A 16715-nucleotide genomic window follows, 5' to 3' on the forward strand; every position below is an offset into this window, starting at 1 on the left:
AGAGCATATACAGACTCCCTCGCTATATAAGGGCAATATTCATAATATCCCAATGAAATCTTTCATGCTGTAGTTTAAGCCCTGGCAGCTGGGTGCCACTGGAAGGGCTAAACACTCTCATGGGTCACCTACTGCAACCTCTACCTAAGAGGGAGTTCGCTTCTACAACATCCCCACCAAGTGGTCATCTAGCATCAGGTTGAACACTCTCAGGGATGAAGAACTCACTACCTCCCTGAGACAGCCCAATCACAAAATGTCTGAGGAGGAAGAGACCTCAGAGATCATCTGGTCCAGTTCATCTACACAAAGCATGCATCCCTTCTATATAAGATATTAGGTTAGGGAGTCATTGGTCCTCTACTTGAATTCAACCAGTGATAATGAGAAGCTCAATAGCTATCTTCCAAAGCAGCCTTTTGAACTTTTGGACAGCTCCAACAAACATCCAGTCAAAATCCCTCTCCCTTTATTTTCTATTTTCCATTCCTCTGTCCTAATTCTGCCCTCTGGAGCCAAACAAAACAATTCCAATTCTTCTTCTACACAACACTCCTTCAAATTCTCAAAAGATAACAATCATGTCTCTACTGTCTTTTCTTCTCCCATCTAAAGGCCTTTAGATTGCAGGGCATATTAAGATTAGTAAGGAAGGAAATAGAACAAAAAAGATGTGACTCTTTCGAGGAGGAAGTACTTGTTCACTTTCCCAAGATATTTTATTTAAACTTGATATTTTCCCCATGGCAACATGCCATATATACTTAATAAATGTCTGCTGAGCAAATGGATTATGAAGGGTCCAAAGCTCATGTGTATGATCTTGTCCAAGAAAGCTGAACATCTTTCCCTTTCGCAAGTCCTTATGACATTGTTTAGAAAAAAAAACAACTGATCAAATGTTAGTATATAACAGTTTCAAAAATCAAGTCCATTCTCCTCACTAATAATTAATCCTAATAATGTTGAACAAGAAAACCATGGGAAGAAACTTCAGGAAAAACAAAAAGCTGTATGAGAAAGCCATGGTCCAAAGCGAAGGAAGCTAAAATGTGGCATGATTTTGAACAATTGATGGAGGGTAAGAAATGATGTTTTCTGAAACAGCAAAACCAAATCTCCATTGGTCAGAGGAATATTTCAGGAACTTCCCTCTCTTGTTTTGAAGAAATATTTATCTGAGGTTCACCAGTTCCTTCAGTTTACTTCAGAATTTATCGTTCTTCTGTTAAATATAAGTAAAATTAAATTTATTTTAATGTGTTAATAGCTTTGTTCTGTTCATGTAACTTAAAGACCAATAAAACTTGTTGCACATACCAAAAAAATAAAAAGGTACTCCATGGTACCTAAACCAAATCAAACAAGAAAATCTGGCCCATAAATAGAATTTAGAACTCTTCAAAAACTAATTAACCTATGATCTCCCATACTATCCTTTACCCATGTCCTTTCCACATGTCCTCCTTGCTGCCCAAATTGAATTTAATCTTTCTCTTCTCCTAATCCTATCCTTCTTTCTGGGCCCAGATAAAGTCTTACTTTCTTTTTTTTTAAATCCTTACCTTTCATCTTAGAATCAATACTGTGTATTGGTTCTAAGGCATAGGAGTGGTAAGGGCTAGGCAATGGGGGTTAAATGACTTACCCAGGTTCACACAGCTAGGAATTGTCTGAAGCCAGATTTGAACATCTTCCTATCTCTGGACCTGGCCCTCAAACCATAGAGCCACCCAGCTGCCCTCTAAACCTTACTTCCTCAAAATGACCATATCTTGTTTCATATAGAACACATACAGTTATTATATTAACCATCATTTTATATGTACATGCCCTGTCTCCCCCAATAGATTCTAATTTCCTTGATATAGGAATCATATCTTATGCATTTTTTTTTATTTTCTGGAGCACCTAGAATAGAAAAGGTTTTCCACAAAGATTTGCTGACTGGTTGTTAAAGACCTAAAAAAATTCTATATCTCCTCACTTGTCCATTGTACTTACTGAGGGCAATATTTCTACAATTTAATTTCATTCCTTCCTACTGTAATTTAAACCAAAGAACCTCAGAACTGGAGGAGCTAGAATCTGTTATAGGCCATTTACTGCAATTCTGACCTGAAATAGTCCCTCTACAATACACACACACACACACACACACACACACACACACACACACACACACACATACAAACACCCCAGTAGTCATCTAGTCTTTGTTAGAATACCTCCAGTGATAAAGAACTCATTATTTCCCAAGAATATCATTCCACTTTAGTGGAACTCACTCTCTTCTAAGGAAGTCCACGCTACTTTTGAACAGCTTCAACCATTAGGAAATGCTTCCCAATGGCAAGCCAAAATCTGCTTCCTTGTAGTTGCTAATCATTAGTCCTTGGCTTGTCCTCTGGGGCTATGCAAAATAGTAATTCTTCTACTGTTTTTACTCATTTTTTAACTCTTAATTTCTTGAAAGATACAGATCATAATTATACTGCCTTCTCTTCTCCAGTCAAAAGGTCTATTGAGATTTGGGCAATCGAAGCCCAAGGTAAGAATTGTAATTATTAGGAAAATTGTCATCATATTCAGTCTTGACATTCTCTGCATTTTCCTGCCTCCTTACATCTGTTCCTAATGTCCTGAGCCCCTGAAATACCTTCCACCAAATGGTCTTACTTCTTCAAGGTCCCATTTAAATCCTTCTCCAAAAGAATGCTATCCACATCCAGAGAAAGAACTGTGGGAGAAGAAACACAGAAGAAAAACAACTACTTGATCACGATGGGCATATGACTGGGGATGTGTACTCTAAACGATCACCCTAGTGCAATTATCAATAATATGGAAATCAATGAAAAACCCAGTGGAATTGCACATTGGCTATGGGGATAGGGGAAGGAGGAGAGGAAAAGAACATGAATCATGTAACCATGGAAAATTTTTCTTAATCAATATAATGAAATGGAAATCAATAAATAAAATAAAATGAAAATAAATGAATGAATCCTGCTCTGCCATGAAGCTTTCTCTGACCATTCCCACTAGCTGAAATGATTTCTCCTTCCTTCTGCTGAATTCCTCTGGTTGCCACCTATACAGTACTTCTCAGAGATTGCCTTTAGGCTTCTCCCCATGTGTGTCTTTCTATCTTGTCTCCCCAACGAGGCCAACATTGCCTTAAGGGTAGGAAATGGGTCTTCTCCATCCCTGTATTCCTCACACATAGGCACAGTGGAAGGGTGTGAATACTTGCTGCTGAACTTATTGCATGCATGAAGATTGAGGGTATGAAAACCCAGAGTGCTCTACAGCAGAAAGATTTAACTTACTCCTGAGACTAAGGCTGACCCGATTCTATCAGACCCTGACTCAGTTTGTCTTCACATCCTTTTCTTTATATATAAACACATGTACATGTGCATGAGCGCATGCGCACACACACACACACACATGTATATACCTTGGATTTTTTTTTAATTTAGCATTTCATGTCCCTATTCCTCCTCAGCTTCCTGTGTGATTGAGATGACCCCCGAGTAGTCCTTTCCTCTGCCTCAAACCAGAGCCCCTACCAGAATTCACTGTCTTGTTCTGACAGAAACCTAGATAACCTTCTCCCCGCTGCACTCTGCTCCCCAAGATGTCCTTTTGGCTCAGTCTTTGTTTTCCATGATGGCCAGTCCTACTCCTTTCCATTCAATTATTCTCTTACCTATCGCCAGGCCAGTCAGGGAGTCATGTTCCACTACCCAGGCCTTCCCTTTATCCTCCCTCACTCCTGTTACACCTATGGTCCATGCATCCTGCAGCTTACTCTACAGGAAACTGTGACTTCACCAAATTCAATCAGAATTGCCTGTACAGGGCCAAGAGATGTCCCTAGAAGGCTTTCAGTATCTCAGCTTGAGGACAAGAGTCTCATAAAGGCAGTGACTGATACCAGGGCATTTTGGCATGACTTTCTTAAAGAACCTGAACCATAGTGGGGGCCCTGGAGGTCAGTTACATCCTAGGCAAAATGAGGAGATTAGATACAAGAATACTAAAGTCTCTCCTAGTTCTGCCATTCTCAGAATTACTCCATTTTCTTCCTCCCATACTCTCATATCTCTTCTCACTTCCCTCTCCCTGCTATCATAGTCCATTCGCCTTCTAATCAGTCAGGCAACAAGCATTTAAGTTCCTTCTCAATGTCAGATACTGCGCTAGACAATGGAGGTATGGTACCAAGGATGAAATGATCTCTACTCACAGAGTTTATGTACTAATCAAGAAGACAAGTACATATAAAATATATACAACATGATTATAAAACCAATAAGTGCAAACATGTACAAAACAGTTCAACTCAAGGTAGATAAGGAGGAAGGATGCCAGTGATTGGTTGGGGAAGGGCAACTAGCAAAGTCTTCATATCCTAAATGGTGCTTGGACTACATCTTAAAAGAAGAGAGAGACTCTGAGGCAGCGGTGACACCATCACTTCTGAACTCCACAGAACCCCAAAAAGGGCAAAACAGCTTGTTCACCTTTGCTCTGGCCCTATAAAGCAAGTTGGAGTTGGGGATATCACAGTAGGCACAAAATAAATGGGTGTTCATTAGAAACTTCTCAATTTCATCTTATCTTTCTCACTAAAGCCCTACTAAGACCCTGATTACATCACAACCTCTTTCTCTGCCTCCAAGTACTCAATATGGAAACTAGGCAAATACACGGTGTAATGGAAAGAGAATTAACTAGAAAGACAAAGAGCTTGGAAGGACTTGGAAAAGAATTCTGACTTTGTAGTCAGATTCAAATCCTGCCTTGGATGATAAAGAGTTGTGTAAGCTTAATTGAATCACTTATCCTTGGGCATCAGTTTCCTCATCTGTAAAATAAAGGGGTTGGATTAGATGGCCTCTAAAAGTCCTGAATATAGATCATTGGTCATGTTCCCTGAGTTTATGAAATTCCAGTCTCTGCTGCTTTTTTGTGACCTTAACTATACAATCAGGAATACCTGAATTCAAATGGCATCTCTAATATTTATAAGCTGTGTTTCCCCAAAAAAGCAATGTAGCATCTCTGGGCCTGGGGTTCCTCATCTGAAAAATGGATATAAAAAGAATTGCCTCACTGGGTAGTTGTGAGGCTCAAATGGGATGGCATTTTTAAAGCAATTTCTAAATCTCTATATAAATGTTGGAGATGATAAATGATAATGATGGGTGATGGTGGTTTTGGTGGGAATGATGATCTAATTTGTTTAATGTTTCTGATCCTGAGTTTCCCACTTGTAAAATAAGGTTAGATTAGATAACCTCTAATGTTTAGAGAACTTAGTTATTAGTCAACTTACTACTGAGTCATGTTGTCATAATGGAAGTGGTCTAGTTTCAGCTTATCTGTTTGTTGGCCAGATATGTAGCTTTGTGGTAGCCTACAATTTCCTCATTGATAAGGGGAAGAGGTAAACCTAGATCCTAGAAGTAGATGATGGGCACTTGCTACTGCTAACTGAATATTCCTTTCTTCCCTCAGTGTTCCCATCAGGGAAATAAGGATAGCAGTGACTCACTCACTCCGTTCAATACTCTCCCCTCATCCCTTTAGTCCTCTTATGATTTAGGGGGAAGGTACCTCCTGCTCAGAAAGATTCTGAAACCCTATTTTGGGTAATCACTAATGTCCCTCCCAGCCCTAAAATTCTAAAATTATGAATTCCACTTCTCCCTGATTCTTGCTGCAGTCATTTAATCCACCCTTCTTTGTAGCAACAAATATACCTAATGCATTAAAGAAAATGCCTCAGTTGCCTCCTCTATAAAATGACCTGGAGAAGGAAATAGCAAGCCACTACAGGATCTTTGCCAAGAAAATTCCAAATGAGGGCACAAAGAGTCAGACATGACTGAAAGAACTGAACAGTATTAGAGAAAAATATCTTTCTCTTGTTCTTAAAGATCTTTTTGGAGACTACACAACTTTTTTCAGTAATCATATTCAGTTCTTAACAACTCTTGCTGTTGGGGAAAAAAATTTCTTATACCTAATCTAAGTCCATCTGTTGCAATTTCTGTCTATTTTCTCTTTTGCTGTCCTTAGTGGAGATGGAGAACATCTGGCCATCATTCTCCATACAGCATCCCTTCATAAACCTGGACCACTTATTACATCATCTTTCAGCCTGCTCTTCTCTCAGGGTTAGATAAGCATTGTTCCTTTTTATCTCTTGTCCTAGATTCCATTTTCCAACCCTTTAATCATGTTTGTGGAGTTCTTCCAGGCTCAAGTCAAATCCTATGAATCCCCTTATTGTGAGGCCCACAATTGAATAGCATGCTCCTATGGCAAATTAAAGGCTAATGGGAATTTGAGAGATGATCTTCAATCCAACCCCCTAATCTTAGGAATGAGGAAACTGAAATTCAAAAAGGGATAAGCTCTTTAAGAATATAAATAATTTCTTATTTAATTAAATTAATTTATTTATTTAATAATTTCTTGGATCTCCTTCAGTGCACACAGTCAGGAAAATAATAGAAAATAAATGTTTGTTGAATTGAAATAAGTAGCTTGTTCTGATAAAATCTGGGCATTTCTATCTCAAATGGTAGATTCCAAAGTGTTGCTGCCACCACTACTCTGAATGGCCTCTGCATTCCCAAAAGTGAACAGAAACAAGTTAGTAGTATATAGAATCTAAAGTTTTGTGATCTCTGAGATATAAAAAAAAAAATTCTGCCATCCACCAAAATAATGACTAAAATTCTACTTGGGGTTTCTTTGATCCTCTCAAAAAATATAGATTCTTCTGCAAGGAATAACATTTTCATAAGTATCAGATACACATACATTATTATGAATGAATTACTTTCCTAAGATTTAATAAATAGCTAGAGATCAACAAACATTTATTAAGTAGGAGGAAGTATGAAGCTTCCAGCATCCAAGAGAAGGGAAGAGGAGGGCAAGGGCATAAACATTTCTATAGTGCCTACTATGAACTAATACTTTAAATATATATAATTATTTATATACATTATATATGCATATATGTATAGAGAATTATGAAGGAAATTAATTATGCAGAGCTACCTTTATCAAATATTTTTAAAGCTCATTTATCCCAGGTTAAGAACCCCTGGAATAGAGCCACTCATAGAGAAAATGGTCCTCCTGGTGTCTCATGGGACATAAAGAATGGTGGTCACATAAAGAATCAGTAGCAATATGGGATCACTATGTCCCCAACTAGGGCAGTTGTATTGAGGTCTGATCCTCAATACAACTGTACTCATTGCCCCAGGTTAGTTATACCACTCCACTTGCTCCAGTAAGGATCTATCTGAGCAAGGCTGAGCATAATGACAGTGTGCGCCTATATATGTATCCCAAGAGAATTTCTGGCTTCCGTCACACAACTTAGCAAGTTGAGAAGTGAAGAAAACAAGGTGTCTAAAATTAAGTTGTAATCCCTAAGGTGCCCTGCCATGGGAGAGGAGGAACCAGAAGGGAAAGAGGAAGGAGATACAGGCAAATTCCACAGTCTCGGGGGTACCTTGCCTATCTTCCATTTGAGTTTAGGGGATTTAGGGGGAAAAGAGAAAAGAAGAAATTAGAGAGGCAAAGATGTAACCCTACTGTGAGCAAAACAAAAATGTGTTAGCTACACTGATATTCCCTAACAATTTTGACAATTAAGATTTTCTAAGTGAAGAATGAGGAAAATGACCTCTAGCACTGAACTAACTAACTACAGAGCCTGGCGGAAGCTACCTAGAAATCCAGCTTTATCTCTCTGGTGTCAAAAGTGAACTGGAAGTACCTTTTCTCCTCTCCCAATAGGTCTTTCAAGAGAATCATCAGGCCAGTTCACGTTGTCAAATGGCACCATCCCCTGGGATAACTTGGGAGTTAAGCATTTCGGTAAGTCAGAGAAGGGGAAGAAAGTGGAAGAGGCATTTAAGGAAGGAAAAAAACCCAGCTGTTACAGTAACACAGTGTGTCCCATAGATGTGCTGATTTTATTTGCTCCAAAGTGCAAAACTAAGTGCAAAGTGAAAGACCATGAGGCTCTTATCTGATGAGAATTTTTTTTCAACCCCAACATTTATCATCTTCCAGACCAGACAGCATAGTTTTCTTTAATAGCTGAACCAGCACAGAATGACAAGTTCACACAACAGGGCACCAAAGAGATTAGTGTGTTGGAGGTGGAAGGGTTTGGCAGGAATGGAAAGACAGGAGGGGAAAGGACACACATTGTGCCAGGTAACTGAGTTGCAGGAGAAAGGAAGGACAAAAATGTTAATGTCACAATGGCTAAATGAGAGAAATCTCTATGAGTTAATCAGAGTGAAGGTTTTGGGGAGGAGAAGCCAGCTCTAAGGGGTGACACTAATTCTATGGTCTGGCTAGTGCAATTCGCTGCCATGTTAGGTGGAATTACTAGTAACAAATTTAATTTCCTGCATATCAATCAGCTCCTTCATATGACAACAAGCAAGGGGCTAATCAGCAAAGGATGTGTGATTAAAGCCTCCAACAGGATCATGCATGATGGGATGAATCTTATGTTTCCTGTCTAATCAAGACGATCCAGCTTTGTTTCATGGGAAAGGATCTGGATTTGGAGTCAGGAGACCTGGGTTTTAATCCCAGATGTGCTCCTTACCATCTATGTGACCTTGGAAAGTCCCTTCATTTCTCTGGGGTTCAATTTGCTCTGTTATAAAATGAGGGGGTTGGACCCAATCATCTTTAAGGTCCCTACCAGCTTGAAATCCTATGATTATGGTGCTATGCACCTCTCGAATTGTTCCTCACTTTCTGTTATTCTTTTTTTAGTTTAAAGTTGTTATTTTAGATAATCTGTTCCAATTGAGGAAAAACTGAAAAGAGGTAGGGCTAAGGGAGGAGGGAGAGAGGAACAGAAAAAGGAGAGAAAGAAGTGGGGAGAGAAAGAGAGGGGGAATGAATGAAGGAGAAAGATAATGTGTGTGTGAGGAAGAGAGAGAGAGAGAGAGAGAGAGAGAGAGAGAGAGAGAGAGAGAGAGAGAGAGAGAGAGAGAGAGAGATGGAGTATGTCCCACTTGTACTTTCCAAAGCTCCTTTCTTTTTCCTTCCTCCTCATCTATCTCCTTCACAATAATGAGTCACCATTTGGGAAATGGCTTTTAAAAATCTTTCTTTTGAATGTTCTCCATCAATCTATCAATTGAGAAATCAATGAAACTAGGGTCAATTCAATCCCTGCCCCACCCCCAAATTCTACTCTCAGTTTCCCATTCCTCTCTTGGGTACTGCTGAAAGTATTGCTTTATCTTCTGATTTTGTTCCAGTTTTTTTTCCCCAATGCCTTCATGAAAATCAAAATTATCTGTCAAAATATCCAGATCTGCTCCCTCCAGACCTGTTTCTCCTTTTTGTCCTTTTAGTCTCAAGTGCCAGGTGCAGGTATGCAGTGAATAAAATGTGGTAGGAAAGAGATAGAAGAGATGATGATGCCCCATCCATTGACCAGCTCTTCAAGCTCACTGCAGTCTCCATTTACACAAATGTTTGAATTTAAGAACTGGCAGGTTTTGTTTTGTTTACAAAATTTTGTTTACAGACAGATAACACGTGCAGAAGAGAAAACTGGTTGCATCCAGCAGAAGAATCAGGCAGCTGCCTTTTTTAAAACCAGAACACTTAAGAGCTCCATTAGGAATTATTCATGCCCCACACAGCTTATCTAGAGAAAAATGGGGAAAGACCTGTTGTTTGAACTGAAGAAAACAAGGAGCATAGAGCTAGGTAACATTTGACAGCAGAGGGAAAGAATGTTATCAAAACCTCTGCAGGTTTAGTGCCTTCTGGAGCAGGTGGCCACAAGCTAAAATTTTCCATTTTTAGATTCAAAGAAGAAATTAGGAGTGAAGAATATTTATCTGTACCCTCTCAAGCCTCAGGGTTAGCTTTAGGAAGAGAGGTCAGGGTATCCCAATGAGATGATAGTTCACTTGTTACAGTGCTATGTTAGCATGAAGGAAGGAAAAGAAGGAAGGAAAAAAAAAACTCCTCATTCCTACTGAAAAGTTTGGCCAGAGGGGATCTAGCTTCCTGGGAAGCAAACCTAGCATTTTCATGCAGGGAGAAAAACCACTAAGTTTTTCTTAGGGCAAAAGGTAAGTCTCAGACCAGGTCGGGATCTAAGCAGTCCATACAATTCAGAATGCCTGATTACATTGTTTCAAAGAATTGAAATCTCTAGAGTTTGAGTTGTTTTTTGTTTGTTTGTTTGTTTGTTTGTTTGTTTTCACCTGAGGGACAATCTGAGACTGGCTGGCTGGTTCAATGTGACATGATTTCTTTGACTATATATACCTGAATAGAGCAACCCAAGAAGCCTTTCTCAGACACCAGTCTTGTTTTTCAAGAGAGGTAAGGTTCTTTGAACCAGGCAAATCTCTTTCTGAGACATATCATTCTTATTATTTAATCTTTAATGGCAATAATATTAGCATGTATATGATAGCTCTTAAAGGTTTGCAAAACACTTTACATATTTTATCTCATTTGATCCTCACTATACATCTATGAGTAGGTGCTATGATTATCTCCATTTTGCATGATAGAATTGAGGCTGAGAGAGGTTAGATGACTAGTAATAAAAGTCTAAAGCAACATTTGAACTCAGGTCTTCCTGACTCTAAAGTCAGTGCTAAAACATTGAAAGAATATATTTTGCTCTCCCTTAGAGCAAGTCCAGAAAAGATTCCAAAACTTGTCAGGAAAAAAATCAATTAAGCAATTTCTTTTCTCTCCAAGGATTTTTTGATTTTGTTGGTTTCCAGTGAAGCTGAGTATCTCCCCAAGGTTCTAACGTCCATCAGGTCATACAGGACAGTCAAACACCGGCTTTTCTCTGGATAAGCCTCCCCAGAGTTAGAAAGCCTTTTATCTCCACTGACTACAATACACTGAGAAAATCTGACAGTAGGGTGCAAGAGAAGAGACAGAAGTTTGAGAGGTCTGACACAAGTTGAAGGTCACGACAGTACCGGGAAGTTGAGCCACCTGGCAGGTGGAGAGACAGATCGAGACAGAGAGAGATAGAGAAAAGGCACATAATGGAGAATTCAGCCAGATGGTTCAGAACCCGAGGTCTCACTGGTAATGTACAAAAGAAAGGATCACTTACAAAAGTCCTCCCCACCTCCCTCTTCCACCCCTTACCCAATTAACCTGAATCTACAATCCAATAACAACCAAAAGCATTCCAGCAAATCTCAAGGAACGCTCATTTGGAAAGGTGTAAACAAAGGGGATCACAGAAGTTTACCAGATCCTCACCTCGCTTTCTTCCCAACAAAAGGCTCGGGTTTCAAGCCTAGATCACCTTTCTTCTCATAAACTTTTCTCTTCTTCCTGCATTTCCCTTGGGAGATTTGAACTAAAAACCACTGAGATGCAAAAGCCACAAGTAAAACCCCGTGGTGGGGCAGGTTAGGTACCTTTTCCGTGGAGCTGAAGGGGCTGGTGCCTAGAGGTTCGGCGAGCAGCGGTGAAGGATGCTGTCAGGATGGAAGCACGCCGATGATTACGGCTTTTCCTCTCCCTGCGACCAGATCTTTCAGCAGCTCAGACCAACTGTGCTAGAAATTCACTTAGCAATTATCTGCTGGCATTCAAGCCCCGCCCCCCACTCTTCTCATTGGCTCTCTGGTTCCGGGCAGGTCCGCATTGGCTTTAGCCGGTCTCACTCACTGCTTTGGCTCCTACTATTATCTAAGCCATCAAAGGATATAATTCCATGTTCCATTGACAACCTGTAAGGCTCTCCTCCTGACTGGGGAGGAGCAGGACTGGGAAGCTGAGGGGAGAGATATGGAGCTATCAGCTAATCAGACTCTTGCCCCCCAGCATTTTAACTTCCCAAAAAAGAGAGTCCGCGACAACAATCCTCTGGCCTTGTCAGTTGTCCCCCCCCCCCGCCCCCCATTGGTAAATATTTCTCTGAGCAGTGTGAGCCCTCAGACTATGGGGAACCTGGAGAGGGTAGACAGAAGTAGAGAAGGTCTGGACGCAGGAATCTAGAGATTTCCTTTCCGAATCCACACCCTGTTGTATGAAGGTCATTTAAATGGCTGTAGGGACATTTTGAGCATTTTAATTGGGGTGTGGGCTCAGCATTTTGCTTGCCCAACCCCCACAATACTGCACCAGATAGTCTGCTTAGTGTAGGAAAGAGTAATAGTTCTAGAGTCTAGAAATATCCAAGTTCAAACCCTAGCTCTAACAATTACTAGCTGCATGACAATAAACAAACCACTTCATCTCAAGCCTCAGTTTCCTGATCGTTAAGACGAGAGTAGTAATACTTGCACCAACTTACAGAGGCTTTAGGAAAGGGCTTTGTAAGTCTTAAAGTGTTACATAAATACAGAATGCCCCCAAAAAGTCTTAGGACAGTTTTAAACTCTAATAACTTAAAATGGCCCTAAGACTTTTAGAACACTCCATATATGAATTGCAGCTCCTTCCTGGAGTCAGGCTGGTTATAAGATAAAAGGGTATCTTCCTGATGATCTTTTTACAAGAAGGATACATAAGAATTGTTCCTGCTCCCTTGTCCTCTTCAGGGTCCTAATTTTTTTTTTTACTAGTCTCAGCTGACTATAATATGAAATATAGGCCCTGTCCTCTTAGTAGGAAAAAGAGAAAGAGAGAAACAAATCAGAATACCAAGTCAGAGGGATTGGTGAAAAACGCTGGCCTGGGCATCAAAAGAGCTGAAATCCTTCATCTAACACTTACTTCTAAACCTGTTTGACCTTGGACAAGGTGCTTTTGGAGTCTCAAATCCTTCTTTTATCAAAATGAAAAGGTTGTACTAGAATTGTGATCATGAAGGTCCTTTTCAGATCTTTGTGTTCTGTGGTCACATGCTTTCTTCTGTCTTTCCAAAGTTTGAGGGTTTTATAAAACCACAAATATGTTTGGTACCAATCGTTTACCCATGCTATACTTCAGTTCATGTTGAAAGAATATTCATTTTTTAACTTCTGACTTTAAAAGATTTCCTTCTTGGATCATAGGATTTTTTGGGGGGAGAGAGGACAAATTTTTAAATCCCCTGTATGCGTATTAATTTATTGATTTAGCAGCATTATAAAGTATCTGATTTATAATATGCCTTGTTTGGACAGAAACATTCCCTTTTTGTAATGGTCTTTGCATTCCTCTTTGTACAGCTGAATCCAAACTCTTCTTCATGATGCAGCTCAAGCCTCATATCCTGTCCACTCCTGACAACCCCCAATACCCCTGTCCATCCCTCTCTAGCCTCTGCTCTCAACTCCTTTAACACTAACTTGTGTGTACTTCTCATTTTGCACTTGGGATCTCCTTTTATGTTATGATCTCCTATCTTATATGTATGTTTGTCTCCTTCAAAATTCTACTTTAATGCCCCATATTAGTATGGTAGCAAGCTAGAGAAGAAGATGGCAAACCACTCTATCGTCTTTGCAAAGAAAACCCTAAATGAAGACAAGAAGAATTGGACATGACTAAATTAACTGAACAACAAAAGTGTGGTAGTAATGCTGATTCTGAATGGCAATGCCAGGCTTCAGTAGCTCCTACCAAGTAGTAAAACCTTCAAGTACAAGATAACATAGGAATATTTATCATCCATGGGTCAGCCCAGCTAATAGTAATAGCTGACATTTATAAAGTGCTCTACACTTTTTATAAAGTGCTTCCCATACATTGTCTATTTTATCTTCATAATAGAAGTGGCAAGGTCACATATTATCACCATTTTCCTGATGAAGAGACTAAGAGTCAGAGATGTCAAATGTCTTGCCTAAGATTGCAGTTGTTCAATCATTTCAGTTGTTTCTGACTCTTTATGATCCCATTTGGGGTTTTCCTGGCAAAAATCCTAGAATGGCTTGCCATTTTCTTCATCAGCTCAGTTTACAAATGAGGAAGCTGAGGCAAACAGGATTAAGTGGCTTAACCAGAGTGCACAACTAGTAAGTTCCTAAAGCAGGATTTGAACTAGTAAAAATTAGTCTTCCTGACTCCAAGCCCAGCACTTCATCTATGGTGCCACCTAGATGCCCTATTGCCTAAGATTATACAGTTAATAAATAATAGTGCTGAGAGTCCAGTTCTGCTGATTACAGTGGCAGAGTTCTTCTCATTATCAAGAAGGCTCATCACTGCCCTATTGGCTACTAAGTAATGATTTTATTCAAATTTATTTTTGCCACAACAACTCGATACATTATCTATTAATTTGTGCAGAGGTTTTGACCTGTGTTAGTAGAAGAATTCACATGTTGAGAAAACAATATCTCTTGAAATGATTGATATGTTTCTTATTTTCCCAACTAGACTAAAATTCTTGGGAATAGGAGTTACATCTCATACTTCTCTGGTTCCTTTGAAAAACTCAAAAAAATAGCAACAGTATTAACAGGAAGAGGAGAAAGAGAAGGTAAAGTTTATACCCCAATATGTTTTTTTAATTAAAAAATCAGCAATTGTATCCACTTATATAACAGACAACAGAACATTGAATATAGAGGAATAATAGTGACTTGCCCCAAGACTATTTTAATCTTAGGTCAATAAAAAGATAAGAAATACAAAATAATAATATGAGTAGTAAGATTAACAATCATAATCTTGAAAGAAAGATTAACTATAAAGAAAAGTTATCCTTAAGGATGCCAGACTTGTTAATTGATGCAGATTAAGTAATAAAGGGATAGAAATTCAACAACATAATCACTGCAAGACAAGAAAAATTATCATCTTTTAAAGAACTAGAAAGACATAATTATGCAGTTAGAATTATATACCAGAACTTAACTATCCTTTGCAAACTGACAAATGACAATCCTAAAGATGCTTCCTAAATAAAATATTGAGAATTTGGCTAGTGTTTAAACTATATTAGAAAAGTTCATTACAGACAGAACTGCTGCCCAGGATTGCCAAGACCACAGATATGGCCATACTTATTATTTATAATCTCCAAACTACATGGCACAAAAGGTTGTCAAGATATAGAGATTTAATAGAAGAAATTACAACCAAATAAGAATAGGATAAAGTATACATCATTCCATATTCTTTTTTTTAATGGAGCTAAATCAAGGATGCTTTCTTTGAGCCCATGCAAGATGAGTTTATATAACAATGTTCCTTTTCAGTTATAAAAAACAGTGGTAGTTGCCAGTACAATAATACACAACATTAAATATACAAGAATAATAACCAATTAGTCGATCAAGCTCTAAGAGTATAGGTTGCTATAAGTGGATGTCAGTGTATATTAGTGGATAAGTTTTCTTCACTGGAAGCTCCCTACACCAATAAAGTTACAAATATAAACTAAAAAAGAAAAACAACTTATATTGGGATTATTTCTAACTAAAACCCATTAAAATGATGATGATGATTATGATAATTATCAATTCATTCCAGTTATAAGGAATTCCAAGGTAGGAAATTCTTTGGAGAGTTTTCTGAGGAAAAGAAAACTTAAGTGACTTACCCTGAATCTCACAGCCAGTAACTATGAGAAGAGGTTCTTGAGCCAAATTCTTTTTTTTTAATTTAGAATATTTTTCTATGGTTACATGATTCATGATTTTTCCCACCCCTCTTCTCTCCCCACTCCCAGAGCTGACAAACAATTCCACTGAGTTATACATGTATCATTGTTCAAAACTTATTTTCATGTTATTCAAATTTACAATAGAGTGATCTTTTAAAGTCAAAATCCTTAATCATATACCCATCGAACCACATGATCAATCATATATGCTTTCCTTATGCATTTCGGCTCCCATAGTTCTTTCTCTAGATGTGGATAGCATTCTTTCTCATAACATCCTCTGGACTGTCCTGAGTCATTGCATTGCTGTTAGTAGAAAAGTCCATTACATTCAACTGTGCCATAATGTATCAGTCTCTGTGTACAGTATTCTCCTGGTTCTGCTCCTTTTGCTCTGTATCATTTCCTGGAGGTCTTTCCAGTTCACAAGGAATTCCTCAAGTTCATCATTCCTCTCGGGACAATAGTATTCCATCACCATCAGATACAACAATTTGTTCAGCCATTTGCCAATCAGTGGACACCCCCTTGTTTTCTAATTTTTGCCACTACAAAGAGCCCAGCTATAAATATTTTTGTACAAGTATTTTCCCCTATTATTTCTTTGTGATACAAACTCAGCAGTGGTATGATTGGGTCAAAGGACTGACAGTCCTTTAAAGCCCTTTGGGTATAATTCCAAATTGTTCACCAGAATAGTTGGACCAATTAGCAACTACACCAGCAGGATACTAGTGTCCCTATTTTGCCACATCCTCTCCAACATTTATCACTTTCTTTTACTGACATATTGGTCAGTTTTCTAGGTGTAAGTTGGTGCCTTAGAATTGTTTTTATTTGAATTTCTCTAATCAGGAGGGGTTTAGAACACTTTTTCATATGTTTATTGATAGTTTTGATTTCTTCATGTGAAAACTGCCTATTCATGTCCCCAGACCATTTGTTGATTGGGGAATGGATTGAATTTTTTGTAAATTTGACTTAGTTCCATATATATTTGGGAAATTAAACCTTGGTTAGTGAGTTTTGTTATAAAATTGTTCTCCCAGTTTGTTGCTTTCATTCTAATTTTGGTTGCATTGATTTTGTTTTTACAAAAACT

The 16715-nt window shown here is 38.6% G+C and overlaps 1 protein-coding gene across 2 annotated transcripts in view; it reads right to left on the bottom strand.

Annotated features, from left to right (window-relative positions):
• The window catches only part of ZMAT4 (zinc finger matrin-type 4), a 564854-nt gene extending 553225 nt beyond the window's left edge, over positions 1 to 11629 (bottom strand). For both annotated transcript variants that reach the window (XM_056813567.1, XM_056813569.1), the window contains exon 1: positions 11490 to 11629. The gene's annotated coding sequence lies outside the window, so the exon portion shown is untranslated. The remainder of the gene's footprint in view (positions 1 to 11489) is intronic.
• Positions 11630 to 16715: the final 5086 nt, after the last annotated feature.

The sequence above is a fragment of the Monodelphis domestica genome, chromosome 1, assembly GCF_027887165.1.
Source record: "Monodelphis domestica isolate mMonDom1 chromosome 1, mMonDom1.pri, whole genome shotgun sequence".
NCBI classification, from domain to species: Eukaryota; Metazoa; Chordata; class Mammalia; order Didelphimorphia; family Didelphidae; genus Monodelphis; species Monodelphis domestica.